Source organism: Schistocerca americana, chromosome 1 (assembly GCF_021461395.2).
Source record: "Schistocerca americana isolate TAMUIC-IGC-003095 chromosome 1, iqSchAmer2.1, whole genome shotgun sequence".
Lineage (NCBI taxonomy): Eukaryota > Metazoa > Arthropoda > Insecta > Orthoptera > Acrididae > Schistocerca > Schistocerca americana.
This window is the reverse complement of record NC_060119.1, coordinates 907,042,132-907,060,569: the sequence shown is the minus strand read 5'-3', so window position 1 is coordinate 907,060,569 and position 18,438 is coordinate 907,042,132. Positions and strand designations below refer to the sequence as shown.

Below are 18,438 nucleotides of genomic sequence, written 5' to 3'. Positions count from 1 at the left end.
CCGCGGATACGTCCGTCGCGATGCCTTACATAGGATCGTCTGCAGACATGATGTGGTGCCACTCTCATGTGCGGTGTTGGCGCAGCAGTCTTGCATGCTGCCCTTCTAGTGTTGCAGTTCTAATAGCCAGTTCCGTAGACCCGTGAAAACAACACTGAAGCCCATGACAGTTGTCTTGGAACTATTTTGTTATCCTCTTCAAATGGCTAAATGAAAATATCAACACTTACAATATCAATTGTCAAATGCAAAATATCCCTGAAAATATGAGGCCTTGGAACTATTTTGTTATCCTCTTGAAATGGCTAAATGAAAATATCAACACTTACAACATCAATTGTCAAATGCAAAATATCCCTGAAAATATGAGGCTTCTAACGTAACACACACAATTATTTGCGATTGCAAAACGCACAGTAGAGAAAGCACGTCGCGATGGGAGGTATTTGCAGCGAATGACGCTCCAGGTCATTAGGAGAGCGGCGGCAGCTCTGGCGCAGTGACAATGGGCATTGTTCTCACGCCACCGCGCCACGCCGCGCTCAAAACCAGTCGCGGTGGACCGCGGTTGCCGACCTCTGACCCAGATCCAAGCGTTCCGCCAAGTTCCGACCGACAATTGAACGCTGATTCGCGACGGCCTCGACAAGTGCGACAATACGACAGTGGACTTTAAATAAGTCGTCTATCCGTTAGCTGCGCCTATTTCCACTTCAACGAACAACGACGAACACAAAAACAAAAACGACGACGAAAACAACAACAACAATCAACATAATTCTGTACTCAAATTTCTGTCACACTTGCGTCTAGTTTATACTAGTGACTAGTTTCGAACGTAGCTGTTCCAGATCTGCACTAAATGTGTATGAGACAGGCGAAATTCCCTCAGGCTTCAAGAAGAATATAATAATTCCAATCCCAAAGAAAGCAGGTGTTGACAGATATGAGAATTACCGAACTATCAGTTTAGTAAGTCACAGCTGCAAAATACTAACGCGAATTCTTTACAGACGAATGGAAAAACTGGTAGAAGCCGACCTCGGGGAAGATCGGTTTGGATTCCGTAGAAATGTTGGAACACGTGAGGCAATACTGACCCTACGACTTACCTTAGAAAGTAGATTAAGGAAAGGCAAACCTACGTTTCTAGCATTTGTAGACTTAGAGAAAGCTTTTGACAATGTTGATTGGAATACTCTCTTTAGAATTCTGAAGGTGGCAGGGGTAAAATACAGGGAGCGAAAGGCTATTTGCAATTTGTACAGAAACCAGATGGCAGTTATAAGAGTCGAGGGACATGAAAGGGAAGCAGTGGTTGGGAAGGGAGTGAGACAGGGTTGTAGCCTCTCCCCGATGTTATTCAATCTGTATATTGAGCAAGCAGTAAAGGAAACGAAATAAATGTTCGGAGTAGGTATTAAAATCCATGGAGAAGAAACAAAAACTCTGAAGTTCGCCGATGACATTGTAATTCTGTCAGAGACAGCAAAGGACTTGGAAGAGCAGTTGAACGGAATGGACAGTGTCTTGAAAGGAGGATAGAAGAGGAAACATCAACAAAAGCAAACCGAGAATAATGGAATGTAGTCGAATTAAGTCGGGTGATGCTGAGGGAATTAGATTAGGAAATGAGACACTTAAAGTAGTAAAGGAGTTTTGCTATTTGGGGAGCAAAATAACCGATGATGGTCAAAGCAGAGAGGATATAAAATGTAGACTGGCAATGACAAGGAACGCGTTTCTGAAGAAGAGAAATTTGTTAACATCGAGTATTGATTTAAACGTCAGGAAGTCGTTTCTGAAAGTATTTGTATGGAGTGTAGCCATGTATGGCCCAAATGGATCTGCGAACTATGGGACTTAACTGCTGAGGTCATCAGTCCCCTAGAACTTAGAACTACTTAAACCTAACTAACCTAAGGACACCACACACATCCATACCCGAGGCAGGAATCGAACCTGCGACCGTAGCGGTCGCGCGGTTCCAGACTATAGCGCCTAGAACCGCTCGGCCACTCCGGTCGGCGTAGCCATGTATGGGAGTGAAATATGAACGATAAATAGTGTAGACAAGAAGAGAATAGAAGCTTTCGAAATGTGGTGCTACAGAAGAATGCTGAACATTAGATGGGTAGATCACATAACTAATGAGGAGGTACTGAATAGAATTGGGGAGAAGAGGAGTTTGTGACACAACGTGACTAGAAGAAGGGATCGGTTGGTAGAACATGTTCTGAGGCATCAACGGGTCACCAATTTAGTACGGCAGGGCAGCGTTGAGGGTAAAAATCGTAGAGGGAGACCAAGAGATGAATACTCTAAGCAGATTCAGAAGGATGTAGGCTGCAGTAGGTACTGGAAGATGAAGAGGCTTGCACAGGATAGAGTAGCATGGAGAGCTGCATCAAACCAGTCTCAGGACTGAAGACCACAACAACAACAACATACTTGAGTAACGTCCTCAAAACAGATATGAAGTAATTTATTACACGCGTGATATGTTCAACACGTAGCAGTCTCATTGTTTAGTCAATGTTGCTTATAGTGTGGCGTCACCAGGAGGTGGCGACGAAACCAGTACAGAAGACATGAATATGTAGTTCTGTCCATGAATCCTTTCGTCGCTACTTCGCAGTATGGAAACACATTCCGCTCCATCATTGTCACACCTGCCTCGAGAAGTAATCTCGTGCTCTTCGCCTCGCTGTGAAAGTAGTAGTAGGCAGCTTATTCGTGATAAAAATGGTGAATTTATCAAAGAAAGGTTGACTATAAGTTTACATTTCAGGCTACTAGAATACCCAGAGGTCTTAGGCCTGCTGGACGAAGCAGCACTCATTTAGTGAAGGGTGTGACCGGCAGCTGTTAAGCATGCAAATGTCATCAAGCTGGAAAATACCCAGTTACGCCGCGCAGTTAACCGTAGAGTGCACCACTTTCTCCTGCCTTTAGTAGCTCTTAGAATGGAAGGGTGCGACGAAAAAAACTGATAATAGGTCATAACAAACTATAAAAGGAATCACTTTCCTGAGACCGCTAAGAGCAGCTCTCAAAGCCCCGAAATGATTACTATCTCGGGAAATTCGCGTCTTTCGAGGAACCGGCTGTGTTCCAGCCTTGCCCACATTCGCTCAGAATCACAGATGGGCGCAATGGCGGGGTTTCTCCGTCTGTTGGTAACATACGGAATTAGTACACGCCGCCCTGCTCTAAATAGCTCCTCTTGACTTGTTTTAACATACGAGAAGCATTTATTCACGCTGAATGGAACATTTATTCATCTCACCGGAATGCCTTCTTTTGCTAAAGTGTGAAAACTAAGATGGAAGGAAAAGTTGCACACATCACGTCTGCAACCTCATATTATTTTTGTGAGTCAGTTGTTTACCTATTAAATATATTTGAGGCACCTCTAGGTATCAACCTAGCATGGGAAGCTGACAGCAAAACTACAGAGCCTGATCATTTGTTGACACTGAAGGTGATTGTGGTTATTAGCTAACATTCCTATCTGAAAATTAGATAGCTACGCTTTTTTTAAATTTTTATTTATGTACAGTTGTGTGCAACTATAAAATACTAATTTTATTGAAAGGAAGCGTTCGACAAGTGCGCCAACCTGATCCTGTAATCATCCTGACATCGTACATCATATTATGTGACCTTCGCTCTTTCTACTGCAACATCCTCTCCTTCTGACGCCTAGCAAGTAACTTTTCTCTTTCTTTCTGCATGTAATGTTGATGCTTGACTTCTCTATCCTTATCCTAATTTCTGTAGTCAGTGGGGTGCTTATTGTTATCACTTAATGAGATACATACTATGGTGTTTAGTGAAACAATAACGCAGGCGCAATAAGCACTCGAGGAACAGAAAAGCCCTTGAAACGCATTACTCAACGAAATAAATCTGCACATACATTTTGCAAGCCACTACGGTCTCTTTTAGCTTATTTTCATCATTCCCATGGAGGCAGTAAAACTGTTGTATATCTCTCTCAAATTGTTGTCTAAATTTATCCAAACCTATTTCGTCAGAACAATGTCGTCTTTCCTACATAATCCGTATTATTCTCTGAACATTCATTTTCCTTTCTGTATGGATGCATCGACCTCTTAAAATTCTAGCAGTGAGTCTCCAAATTCTTGAACATCTGCCCCTAGAGCAACTTGATAAAGCACCCAATCATTGCAGCATTACTCTATAAAGTGCTTCTACATGTCTTCCTTAACAGGTACGCAGTATTTTCTCAGAAACCTCTCACGAAACCTATCTGTCATTCATCTGTCCTACTACTGATTTCCAACGATAGTCGTATTTCACACAGTTTTGCAATATTGCTCCTTTGTTTTTAAACGCCCATCATGTTGATCACTACCCCTACAATATTTGATTATTTCTCTAGTTTAAGTGCATTAACTTACCCGCTGTATTCAGTATGCCGTTAAAAACAAAGCGTAAGGTGTCTTATATCACACTTTAGAACTGAGAAAATTTTCTGACCATCTGTAGTTGGAAGTTAGAGCAGCGTGTAACTGATTTGTAGGAAAACCATAAATAAAGAAGGATTTGGTGTGCCGTTCCCCATTATGTTAATGCAAGTAATGAAAATTAGATATCAGGAAATCTTCGTATTTGGGGAGATTCTCATCACATTAACATGCATGTCGACACGGAGAGAGTTTGAGAAACCGATCTCGTTATCGTGTTTACGTGTTAGGCCTGAGACGATTTTGCTGTCCGAACAAGTGTCCGTTTCCCGAGCATCAGTTGCTGTACGCGAAACGTATATCAGCTGCTATCATGAAGTTAGCACCATTGAAGTTTTCAGTACCTTCACAATATCTTTAATAAAGAGAAGGCACTATTTCTCCATAACTGCCAGTGAACTCTGAAGGAACAGGTGCAGATTGTTCAAGGAAAGTTATTTAAGGATCTACCATGCACGTTAATATGAACAACTTAGTTCTCTTACATCACCTACGTCACGCTATTAGTGGAAAAATGTGCGAAGTGATCGCTGGTGCAACTGTACCCAAACATTTTGGAGAAAGGTTAGAAATATTCTGGATCAGTGAAGACACGCTCCTGATCTTGCACACAGACGCGATTGCCATGAATTGTACACGAAGGTGTATTCCACTAAAAGACTGGGGTAGATGTAGTAATTTACAAATTAGCAAGCTATGCAGAATATAGGTTTGCTGCTGGGCAGTGCGATTTGTGACTTTACTTATATACAGAGTAACAGGTATCAATGCAGTTATTTTTATGTGTGGTACCTCAGTATTTATAGACGTCAGTGAGTTGGTTGTTTATTTCTCTGTGCCGAGCAGTCTTCCCACAAACAAGTTACAAACCTGACGACCTGATGTTTTCTGCACAGTTGTACTGCACCATTAGGTGATTTACACCTTTCAGTATAGACTAACCGTTTTGCGTCCACGCGTGCACACTGCAACACCTAACCTGTTGCCAAGGAGAAAATAAGCAGTAAGGGCTTGCTCTTGCCAAATGTACTTGGAGGTACTAACCAACCATACACTTGTAATGGCTATAATTACTAGTCTGCAAATGACGCCAATACTGATGTAATGTTGTTCAGTATACCGTACGCAGTCATCAACAAAAATATCTGCATTTATACTCATTACGTTCTGTACATATCTCTCTTCACCTAATAAAGATAAAAAAACGTTTCTCTTCAATTAAATAAAGTATTAACTTCTTGTATAAACTAATAGCTATTCTCCTCTTCACTCCAAACCAAATCACTCTGCTCACATTAAACAACATTTTAATGAGCATGTCACAAAAATGGTTCAAATGGCTCTGAGGACTATGGACTTAACGTCTGAGGTCATCAGTCTCCTAGAACTTAGAACTACTTAAACCTAACTAACGTCACACACATCCATGCCCGAGGCAGGATTCGAACCTGCGACCGTAGCGGTCGCGCGGTTGCAGACTGTAGCGCCTAGAACCGCTCGGCCACCCCGGCCGGCAGCAAGTCACAGCCAGAGTCAAATCTGACAGAGCACTTATGTGGAGTGAATATCGATTCTGGCAGCAGATTCTAACACCAAACCGGCATTTCCAGAATTGATATTGAAGTGTTCATTTAATGGAACAGGAACGGTGCTGGGAAACCTGTTAACTGAAAACCGGATTAGTGAGTCCATTTATGAGCAGTTTTCGCAGAGACGCTGGAACTGGGAGGAGGTGTGTCGACGAAAATGTCCACTGCTGGATTCCTGTGGGGGTGAGCGGCCCGCAGGAAGAGCAAAGCAACGCGCAGTGCAGCGCTACAGGCAGGATGAGTCCACAGCGAGGACTGGCGCCAACGCTGGCGCGCTGCCACCCGCTGCTACTGGAGCGCCAGTCGCCAGCCGCCAGCCGCCCACTTTCTACGCTGCGCCGCTGCTGCTGCGCACAAGTGAGCAGGGCTCCGGAGACGGAGCGGCAACTGACGACCTGACCTTTCTCAACGGCAGTAGCTTATTCCTCGTGCACAGGTATTCCTCGTGTTACGCGTCATAAAATCAGTAACTTCATTCAGTTTCGTCAGTCTGAGCACAGACTTACATAATACTGACGCAACATTACAGAATTTGGCATAAAATGACAGAATGGAGAGCGATCATGAGCTACACAATTTTTTATTTGATTGTCTTGATCGCAAAGACTTTTGAATAAAATTTCTGGTTTCGGCTATGTAATAGCCATCTTCAGAATCTACAATAAAAGTAAAAGAAAGTAAACTACTAGCTACTGCATTAAGAGATTAAAAAATGATACTAATTACAAAAAAAAGAAATTAAAAAAAACACGATATACTTCTAGATTTGCTCACTGAAATTAGTCATAAGATGTAAAAATAGCTCGATTTGGTATTGCCATGCATGCTTCAACAAGCTATGTATAGGATGCAAAGCGACTATATAGGTCGTTGACGAGTGGATAACATATGAATAATCATACAAAGTAATTAAAAGGAAGCTCATTTAAGAGCATAGATCTTCCAAGCATTTTCAGTTGTATTCAAGAAAGCAGGTTTGTTAAATAATTGTTTAACCCTATGAAAAATGTATTCGTCTTCTGACAGTCTAAAGCTGGTCACAATTTAAGAGAATCTTCGGAAAAATTAAGATTGATTACAAAAATCAGCCTAAAATTGTATTTGACGGCTCTAAAATTAGTCTTTTAAAGAATGAAGACGGAATAAAATTCGTGACTGTGCATATTGTCCTGTTTCACATATTCCATTTTATATTTTGACTCGAACAGTAAGTAACAAAAATGAAATGAAAATGAAATGGACAAAAAGCAACGAAAAAAACTGTAGCCAAGGGTAAGAAACGTAAAGAACTGCAGCTAAGAGTAAGCGACAGGGAACAAAGGCTAAACCTGCGCAGGCTAGCGATGCCCATTGCACTTCACTACCTTCCCACTATAAATTATGCTATCTGTTATCTATTTTAATGAAATACTACTGAATTTACTTCTTTTTGATACTTGATGTCAGTTCCTGTTTCATTTTAATTTTTATCACTTACTTTTCGATTTAGAACATAGAACGGAATATGAGAAACAAAACAATATGCTCATTCTCCAGTTTTGTTCCGTCTTCATCCTTTAAACGACTAATTTTAGAGCCATCACAATGTGTGCAATTTTAGACAGATTTCCGTAATCAATTTTAATTTTTCGAAGATTCTGTTAAATTCTGACATCTTTAAACTATCAGAAGACGAATACACTTTTCATAGGGTTAAACAATTTTTTAACAGTCCTGCTTTATAGTATACAACTAAAAATAATTTTAAGACGAATTCCTTTAAATTAACTTCCTTTTAATTAATTTCTATGATTATTTGTATTTTATGCATGCACGAACGACCTCTACGATCTGTTTGCATCCCACATGTAGCTTGTTGAAGCATGTATGGCAATACTGATACGTGTTATTTTTGCGTCTTATTACTTGTTACAATGTAGTAGAATGAGAGGTATATCGTGGTTTTGTTACTCAGTGTCATTTGTTTTTAATCTCTTAATATAGTAGCTAGTAATTTACTATCTTTTGTTGTTATTGTAGGTTCTGAAGATGTGTTTTGCAGAGCCAAAACCGCCAATTTTATTCAAAAAACTTTGCGATCAAGACAATCAAATAAAAATTATGACGGGACGTTATTAAAGGAGTAGGTTCCGACAAATATGGATTTGTCAATACAATCCGATCTAAATGAAATTTATATTCTGATGCAAAATCCATTTACAACCAGAATTTGTGCAGATAGTAATGTTTTTTATTATTTCTTATGACACATATTGGTCGTACCCATTATAAAATTAAAATAAAGCCTGAAGCGTAGATACTATACATCACACCATCAACTGTACTTTATGTTTCATAGGTAAGAGGAGTTTACTGCTGTTTTGCACAATACAGTTGTTGCGCCATAAACTGTTTCAATGCTTCTTGTATTATTTTCAGATGAAGCAAAATAATTAGTCATGGCTGGTTTGGACACCTCAAGGGATAGATTCAGGTGTTTAAATGTATAGGTTTTTCTTGCTTTACGCACAGAGTCAGGAGCCCTCACGATGCGGGAAGGTTTGGAATTTAAGTCAGTGCATCGGCAGAAAGTAGAGAAATGTGTTGGCTCCACTTCTGTTCAATATGTACACGAATGACCACCCCTTAGCACCCAATAGCAGGAGTTTCTTTTATGTCTATGACCTAGCTCTAGCCACGCAGAGCATAGATTTTGAATCAGTGGAGAACATTCTCATGAATGCCCATAAACAACTTTCAAGATACTGCAACAAAAAGCAACTTAAACCAAACCTCACAAAGACTCAAGTGTGTGCTTTTCATTTGAGAAACAGGGAAGCTAGTCTCAAGTTCAAGATGGCATGGTCAAGTGTCGAACTGGAACGCTGTGAGACCCCAAAAATCTACGAGTGACACCTGATAGAACTTTCGCTTTAAAGAGGCATAAATTGCAAGTGGAAAGCTTCCACTAGGAACAATCTTCTACGGAAAGTGACCGGATCACAGTCCACCAGAAACTCTACAGAAATCTACGATGACACTACCCTGTTCTGCAGCAGAGTAAGTATGTCCTGTTTGGTATAATTCAACAAATGACAAATGGGAGGTACATAGCTTTCAGCGACACCTGCAGTATCATAACAGGTTGTCGGAAATCCACTCCAGTCGAATGGCTTTACCATATCGCAGGAATAGTACCACCTCCTGTTCGAAAAAAAAAAGACTGCGAAAGAGGAAAAAAATTGGACCAGGGGAGAACCATCCTCTGTATGAGCACGAACCGCACCCGCGACAACTGTAGCCAAGGAGGAGTTTCATATGAACATCGACGGCACTGAGAACAATTGCTGTAAAAGCTAATGTGGAGGACTACGACCTGCCTTCCTCCTGACTGGAAGATCGTTTCAGAAGCTCTACCTCCTGGCTATGGTAAGAAACGGACGGCTTAGAAGTCCCTGAATAGACTGAGATCTTGAGTTGGCAGATCAAAGGTTGATTCGAGAAGGTGTGGCTACACTGATTAAGATGATATTCAGCGTGACTACGGAGAAGTCCAGACTGTTCATCACATACTTCAATGCCGACTGCGTCCGGCCTCCTGCACAGAAAATGAGCCTCCTCAGGGAGCAGAAAATGCACTAGGAGTGGCCAAGATTTGCGCTAGAGTAATACGCTCACAACTGTAAATAATATGTATGTTTCTGGTACGAGAATAAATAAATAAAATCAGGAACTTTTACACCGCCACCTCTCCTACCGTTGCCGGCTAAATACAGCGTGGAAAAACCTCAACAGTGCTGACGTTATGGTAGCAGGTGATATACAACCATTATTCATACAAAATAACTAACGCTCGAAAAGCTGATTTTTGTTCTAACCAGCAAAATCGACTCAGATTGAACATGTAAACACGACAACGATGATTCTAACCAGCATTCTGCGCTCAGGCGTATTTCATTGGCCTCGGATACAGAGGCGGGAGCTTATTCTGATTTGATGGTGGTTATGGACGCTTACCCAGTACAAGAGAGACTTTAATCTGACCGGAATGAAGAACCGAATAAATAAACAAATAAAATAATAGAGACGGTAACATACTAGTTAATAAAATCATCGTAATTCAATAGTACTCGGTAATGTGTCTCTAGAGTAGACATTCAGGAGCATGTGGAACAATTAAAACAGTAAATTTTGAAGGTAACAACAGGGCGTGCCGAACTTAACTAAGAAAATGATACAATAAATATACAAGTGAAATATATTTCACTAACTGACTAATTCATTTTCAAGTTACTATTTACAAAGAAAATATATCATGCGATAATGGTACAGTGCAGTATGGACATAAGGCTTATTACACGAATTTCTGAGGCTATGGTACTTGAAACTTGACTTATCGTGTCAGACTGATAATTATTATCAAATTCTCCCAACGATAAAATAGTTTATCTTTTTGTTATGGCCATTTGCGGTAGGACTTCATCTTTCCCATACAGTTCGTTTTGGCGCTGACAGACTGCAAAATTACACTCATTGCAATTTTAGCTTAGCTGAGGTGAACCCTCCCGGCGGAAGTTATTCGGATGTAACAGCGGTTAAAATATTTATGACTACTGCCAACAGAATGTTACATCATGGTACTTACAACCTTATAGATGTTCTTCACACATTGAGAATGCATATTTCCCTGTTATTCCATGTTAATTTCTTAAAAGATAAACTGATCTTCCCTCACTTTTACTCGCACGAAATACGACCCTATTCTGAGTGGTGAATTTCTGTTTACCCGAGGTCAGCGGCTTAGGTCATGGCCATATAGGTATAGAGACATATAACGTTGCGCACTTCAGAAAGCTGGGTCATTTTCCCACTATGTAACTCTTGTTGGGCATTTACCTCAAGTAATTGGAGTCAGACACAGATTAAATGTGTTTGTGGTCCCTATGTGTTGGATAAGAGGATAAGAGGCTACGCACATAATTACTGGAGTACTTGCGTTTCATTGCTGGATCTGTCTTTTTAGTTCTATAGTCAAAACTTCACGCTGAAACACCCAAAAAGATGTTTTGTAAATATAATCTTGGTGGGCAGCCTTGGTCCATGGTGTAAGTTTATAACATTCTACATACAAATAAATAGCAATACAAGTCGCTTTTTGGTTTTTTTATTCTGACGATGCTTTGCGAAGAGAAATCTTCGTCTTTCTGTGCTACAGATTCGATTACTTCACTTGCACTTCTCTGCAATATCAGTTCTGTGCTATTCTGGGCTCTAAAGAATATGCTATATATATATATATATATATATATATATATATATATATATATACATCCTAAAGTAATATCCAGTGTTGGAAAAAGAAGAAGAAATGTAAGACATAAAGTGAATATCAACTGAAACATGAAAGTCCTCTGTTTTAATGATAGGACGTTTCAGATTATTCTAGTATCTTTTTGATTCACAAAATTAACTACTAAATTATTAATTACAGATTACCAGATCACCAAATCTGTTTAGCATTCATAAAGGAAATGAATTACGCTTGTTATTCAGAAAACTTACCAGCTCTTTCTCTGTGCTGATTAATTATAGAAACTAGGAAATAACTGAACCAGACGGACTGGTTTAGGGTATGAACGTGGTTATTTAAGAACTTTTAGCTCTGGCAAACTCTGTCTTGACTTTCGTTAAGCTCCTGCCACTCATTCAAGTTTCAGCTAGCCAGAAATTTCAACAGTATAAACATTGTTAGAAGCGGCAACTCAAAAACTTTTAACTAAATGTACCATCTCATGAACTACGGGGCGTTTCAAAGAGACTGATCCGATTTTACAAGACTTTATCTACAGCGTGAACGAAGGATTAAACTTTTGGGTGCATTTTAGCTTATGCATTGAAACTAAACATTTGTCTTGCCACCAGTTATAAGTTGCCGGTTCCAGTGGTTGCCTATGGAGGTCTCCCTGGAGCAGTTACGTCGTTTGTTCGTTCTTTTATTACGAATTTTTGCAGAGTTGCGAGATGATGCCGTACATTCAATTATTCAGCAGGACAGAGCGCCACTGCATTGGCAAATGAATAGAAAAGCTTTTCAGCATTTCTTAAGAATGAGCTACCTCAACGATGGAACGGCCATGGGGAGCGCACAGATCTCGCATCACACCGTTCACTTTGTTTACCTTTGTCTTCCATAGCCGTATTTCGTAAACTGATTTCCCAATACCGATTCTTGTTGGTCATGTAAACACTCCAATAATACGATTTTGGAAATGCGGTTTTAATTGCCGGTTTCCCCCTTCCACGACCGACTTTCGCTCTCATGTAGAAGCACAATCGTTTCTGAAACATGCTTGGATCGTCATGCTACGTATTGTTTTTAAAAATTTTCGGCTAATCTGCAGTAAAGGAGAAGTAGAAACATTAGACTGAGTATGAAATTGTCTACCTCTGACATTTAACTGAAGAGAAACAGTCATTACGCGGACTAAATCAGAAACTGATACAGCTGATACCCTGTGTCTATTTTTGTAAAACACTTTACGATAGTAAAACCAGTAGTTGACCGGTCTACAGAAAAAGCTTCTGGCGTCAATAAGTAAACACAACAGCGAAAAACAGTTTCCTAAATTTGGTTTTCGTTTTCTGGAAGTTGTGCGGCACGTAAACGTATCAATTGGCTTGCGAGGTCACCTGAGCTCCCTCTAAAAGAACTTTTATTCTGTGGATTGTGAAGGTCTCCTCCGTCTCTCCGTTTATGTGCCTTCCATGCCAACAAATGTCCGAGAGAAACGATACCGAATAGCAAAAGCAATGAATACAGAGTAGCTGCAAACATGTTCGCAAAAGTATGGGACTTGTTTGATATCGTCTGGCTGTTTGACATCGCCTGGTTGTTTATCGAGGGTCTGCTGGTGAGCAAACTGAGTATTTGTGAGAGGTACATGAAAACTTTGATCATATAGACAGTTGTAAAAGGTATCCCGTGGTTGTACGTGAATGCCTGTGGAAGATATACCCTAGTAAAATTAGATGGTTCTTTTGAAATAGATACTTTATAATCCTATATGTAAGTTAAATTTTGTCCAGAGTTTCTATCTCCTTTCATGCAGAAGATACTGTCTTGTGAAATCGGATGAATGTTTTTGAAAACCGAGCACTTCATGAAGAACACAGGCTGTATATACACACCGTCCGTTCAAAAGTTCCAAGACTGAGTTTATTCATGGCATGTACGCGACGTCAACGCAGTAACTACGATGGCAACTTGAACTAACAACTGTAAGAAATGTGCATTCGACTACGCAGTTGTGAACAAGCCGTGTTAAGTAGTGGACGTGTAGCCTCAGTGTGTCAACAGTGTTATGTCGGATACCGCAAACGAACATAATCTCTAATTTAACTGCTCGAGACAGTCTTCAGACTGTTCTGAAGAAGAGATAAGTGTGTGAAAAAAAATCACAAGTACTTCTGTCGCGAATTGATTGAAATACAAAACACGGACAATTCTTAACTGGAAAAAATCACCACCAGTGACGAGTCTTAATACTAAAACGAACCTACCACAAAACGACAAAGTGCAGAAATTCACAGGAAGGGTCAACGCTTTGATATTCAAGCCAGTGTCATGCGCGAGTTGGACAAAATCCCAAAGAATTACTTTTCTGACTGTTTCAAATAGCTGTATGAACGTTCTGTACTCAAATGGAAGGAGACTATGTAAAACACTTTGAGCATTGCAGCCAGCACTTTAATCTTTGTTTATTTTTCATTAATTCGGTGTAGAAACGTTTTGGACTCACGAGGTGGGTCTATTGACAAACGGCATGGAGACTACTTAAAACATTAGAAAAAAATAAATAAACGAAAAGGATGTGTACAAAGTACAAAAGCGTGCAGTTGTTTATGTAAAATCCGGTTGTCTCAAGCATTTTGCATCGTATGTTTATTATTGTGAACGGGCCAGCAGCGTGCACAGTTGTCCGCAACGGTGTTGATGAGTAGTGTTGAAATATTAGGCGTACTCGCTAAATAAATCACCGTGAGACGCGTAATAGGCCGTGGTTACCTGCGCACGTAAGCAGTAGCGCTGCTTTTAGTCGACAATAGCTGTGAAATATTTGCCGCGAGGAGACTGCTGTTTGTGGAAAGTGCCTCTCGCCACGCTGATAACTTCAGTTATGGCTGCGCTGGCGGCAATCCCCAGAAGCGTCGGCTATCTCCAGCCAAGCGGCACAGTCTCCTGCTGCCTTCAGCTCTTCCGTCACCTGTGCGGCACACCGAAGTACTTCTCACATTACCTCTGCTACAATGGACTTTAAATAAATGAACCTAGAACTACCTAAATACGCTTCTCAAAAGAATTAGGGCAAAATAACTATGGGCATTTGCCATACTCAACTGAGCAATGAGGGCTGGGTATGTTACCACATTATACCTTTACCTTTCACAAATTAAGTGCACAACAAACCGTCATCACACCCTCGATCGTTGACATAAAAAGAACTGAAATGTCCGACAGGTGTCTAAAACAAAGTGGAAACTATCATCATCCAGTCATCCTGACTGCTTTTCATTCGACTTTGAGAGCTTCGATAATGAGTATGCCTTGTGTGAGCATTTATCACTGCCTGACACCTACGTGGCGTGTAAGTCTATGGAGATGACCCTGCGGTATCCGTTCCCATTCTTCACTGAGAGCCCAGCAGATTCCCTGGAGCGTCCGCGGTGGAACAGAACGACTACGAACTCGTTTGTCAAGCATGTCCCACAAATGCGCCATATGGTTTAGGTCGTAACTCGTCATTGGCCGTTCTATAACTTCAACGTTCAGGGTTTTCAAGACATCCCAGCTGATTCCCGCCACGTAGGCCCTGCCATTAGAAGGAATTTAGGGCCACCACCGTATCTAACAGCCATCACATGGTCCAACAGGATTTGTTCGATGTACTACCTGAAGGTATGGAGAACGACAAGATACATATGACTGTCAACACCACCTCAGCATCACAGAACCTTGGAAATCTGTCGATTTCTTGGTCAACATTTGGCAGATACCGCTCACCGTCGACCTGCACCCACGAACACGACCATCACCTTGCATCGTAGGCTATCTGGACTCGTCTGCGAACAAAACGTTTCGCCAGTGACGAAGTAGCCTGTTGACGTGGGAAGGGCAGAACTGAAGGCGAGCTACAAGATGTCGTGTCAAGCAGGGTACTCGAATAGGACGTCTGGCTCACAAGGTCCTTTCTCGTAACCTGTTCATTACAGTCTGATCGACACAGTAGCTCCAGTGGCCCTTCTGAGATGGTCTAGCAGTGCTCTGGTGGTACCCGTACGACGCCGCAACGCAGAGACGGCCAGATATCAGTCTTCACGTGGGACTGCAATACGTCGCCGACCTTGTCCAAGTCACCTTGTGGTCTGACCTGTCTCCCTGCAGCGTGCCCACAGCCTACATATAGAGACGCACCGGCATCTGAAGCAACACAACCGAAAGGCCATCCTTTTTGGATCACACAGACCACCGTCGCAACATGCACTGCATTAAGATGTCGCACTATGTGTACTTGGGCAACGGCCTTGCCGCAATGGATACACCGGTTCCCGTCAGATCACCGAAGTTAAGCGTTGTTGGGCGTGGCCGGCATTTGGATGGGTGACCATCCGGGCCGCCATGTGCTGTTGCCGTTTTTCGGGGTGCACTCAGCCTCGTGATGCCAGTTGAGGAGCTACTCGACCGAATAGTAGCGGCTCCGGTCAAAGAAAACCATCATAACGACCGGGAGAGCGGTGTGCTGACTACACTCCCCTCCTATCCGCATCCTCAGTGAGGATGATACGGCTGTCGGATGGTCCAGATGGGCTCTTGTGGACTTAAGACGGAGTGCTGCTTTTTATTATTTGTACTTGGTTGAATAGAATATCCACAAATGACAGCTGCTTTCTGTTTGTCTCGCCAGAAAACAACGGGACAACACTTCCTTCTGAGGGACGACCTGACACTGCAAAGCATACCGCAGCCAATAAGTGCCGAGTGATTTTCATTGAGCCCTAAATTGAAAGCAAAGATCTCAAGCCACGCTGTAAGACCACAGGTTCCACCTGCATCAAAATAGATTTAACATACCAGACGCTGATAAACATGTTCCCCCAATTCGTTTGAACACCCTTCGTACATCTTTTTTAAGACAGCAGCGAGTACATTTTCCCTCGTTATTGGGGTAAATGGTCCGCCCAGGCTCAACTCCAAGTAATGCCAGTGATTTTTCCTTCGTGAGAGGACTGTAACAGGGCCGCTGATAACCCCGTCGTTGAGCGCCCATACACGCATCCCCCTGCTCCCACCCCCTTTTACTGGCGTACATAGCCCCGTGAGGCGAACCGAGTAGCTACTGGAATATTCTAAGGCCAAGAAAGCTGACAACGACTGGGAGACATATCCGATGCCGCACACAAATGACGTCAATTTGCAGAGGATGACGTCACAAAAGGCCCTCGTTCACAGCGGCACACAAATGGGCCGTACATAACAGAAACTGCGCAATAGCTGACTCGAGACGTGTAGTGCGGTTTTGCAACAAGCGATTTTGCCTCTTTTCAAATGAAGCAAGGCGTCGAGTGCCAAATGATGCGTTCAGCCTACGGTGTGTGGAGGTTGTAGTTCAAGTAAGATGTGGTTTTATGGGGCTTTAATGGTGTTTTCCGTATCATGACCTTCGTTCATTCATTGAGGTTACCACGAACATGAAACAACATTCTACGTATTGATGAGAAGTGTGCTGTGGGCATTCTGATCTTGCGAGATAGCGTGTTTACATCTGGTGATCTAGCAGGCCATGCTACGGGGCCTCCGCGTCCTATCCAACGTCCGGGAAAAATGTTGACGTGTCGGCGAATTGTAATGCGGAAGTAGGGATGTGCTCTATAATGCATTCATGCATAAGCCACATAATCTGTCTTACTGCCGAAGGCACATTCTGAAGCAGATCAGGCAGAGTATTCCGCATCAAGTCTAGGTATATTCCTCCGTCCAAGCGTTTTGGAATAATAACCGGTCCAAGTACGTGTTCGTCAAGAATCCCTGACCACACATTGATGCTGAACCGATGCTGAAGAGACGCCACAACCATTCTCCGAGGATTGTCTGTAGCCCACTGATGACGATTATAAAGATTGGTGATGTCAGTTCTGGTACAGATTTCTTCGTCGGTGAAGAGGACTGATGACGGAAATCCCATAGTTGTGATGGTCTGGTGCAAAAAACATCGACAACATACTTCCGGTAGAGGGAAATACACAGCTGATAATCCTTGCACTCGTTGCAGGTGATCCAAGATACACATAATCCTACTTTGGCTTACACCATGTTGGCGAGCCACTTGCTGGGAACTTGTGCTAGGGTTCGTCTCAATATCCTATAGAACACGGTCCTTCAAATCTGGTGTACGCACAGTCCGCTGCCTCCCTGCACGTTCGTCTGTGTGAAAGGACCCATGATCACACAAACGCGCAAAAAGGGCGTGAAATTTTGTGTGACGTAATAGGTTTCTGTGAGGTTACTTGTTTTAGTACAGACGTCATGCCTCTCGACCGTTTCCATCTGTTTGGCCGTGTACAGACACCATCTCGGCTTGTTTCTGTCATGAATACCGGACCACTCTGCTGCTTGCAGTACGCTGCGTCAATCAGCACACAAGGAATACACTGCGCGTGGTCAGATGAGTTTTCATTCGTCAGCAGCATCTACCGTGACAACGATACGTTTCCGGACACATGTTCATGGGACCTTTTTCCCTCCATTTTCAGTCAGGAATCATTCCTCGAAGTTTGTCGGTTTTATTAACGTTCACCCTGTATAACTATGCAGGCATCGGCTGACAGTCAGTTGACATAAAAGTTTACTGAGTATGTTACCTCGTCATAACGTAAAAAAGCTGTACTTGAGAAACCTAGTGTTCTACTGGTAGATCCAGAAGAAGACCACTGTAACCGTGGCTGAAACGTTGGTTTCTCCAGCATAATTTGTTACTTTATGACGTGGCACCATGTTCAGAAAAAATTGATGTCAAATGGTGATTACAAGTTTTTATAACAATGTACCGGCAGCGTTTCGCAACTACAGCATCTCGAAACTCTGATTCTAACAGTTGGCCATGGCGTGCTCGGCAGCACCTTTCAGTCTATCTGCGGGTACTTCATTTCATTGCATTGGTACATGCTCGTTCGTAACAACACAAGCTATGTTTAATTTCGGATGCAGGCTTATGAAGACTTTTATATGGGACCTCGTATGTAGAACAGCCGTAACAGGAAATACGTTTAAGAGTGAAAAATAAAAAAAATAAAAAAAAATGGTTCAAATGGCTCTGATCACT

General features: G+C 42.0%; 1 pseudogene; it reads left to right on the top strand.

Annotated features, from left to right (window-relative positions):
• Positions 1-15,633: 15,633 nt before the first annotated feature.
• LOC124556657 lies at positions 15,634-15,751 on the top strand (annotated as a pseudogene).
• Positions 15,752-18,438: the final 2,687 nt, after the last annotated feature.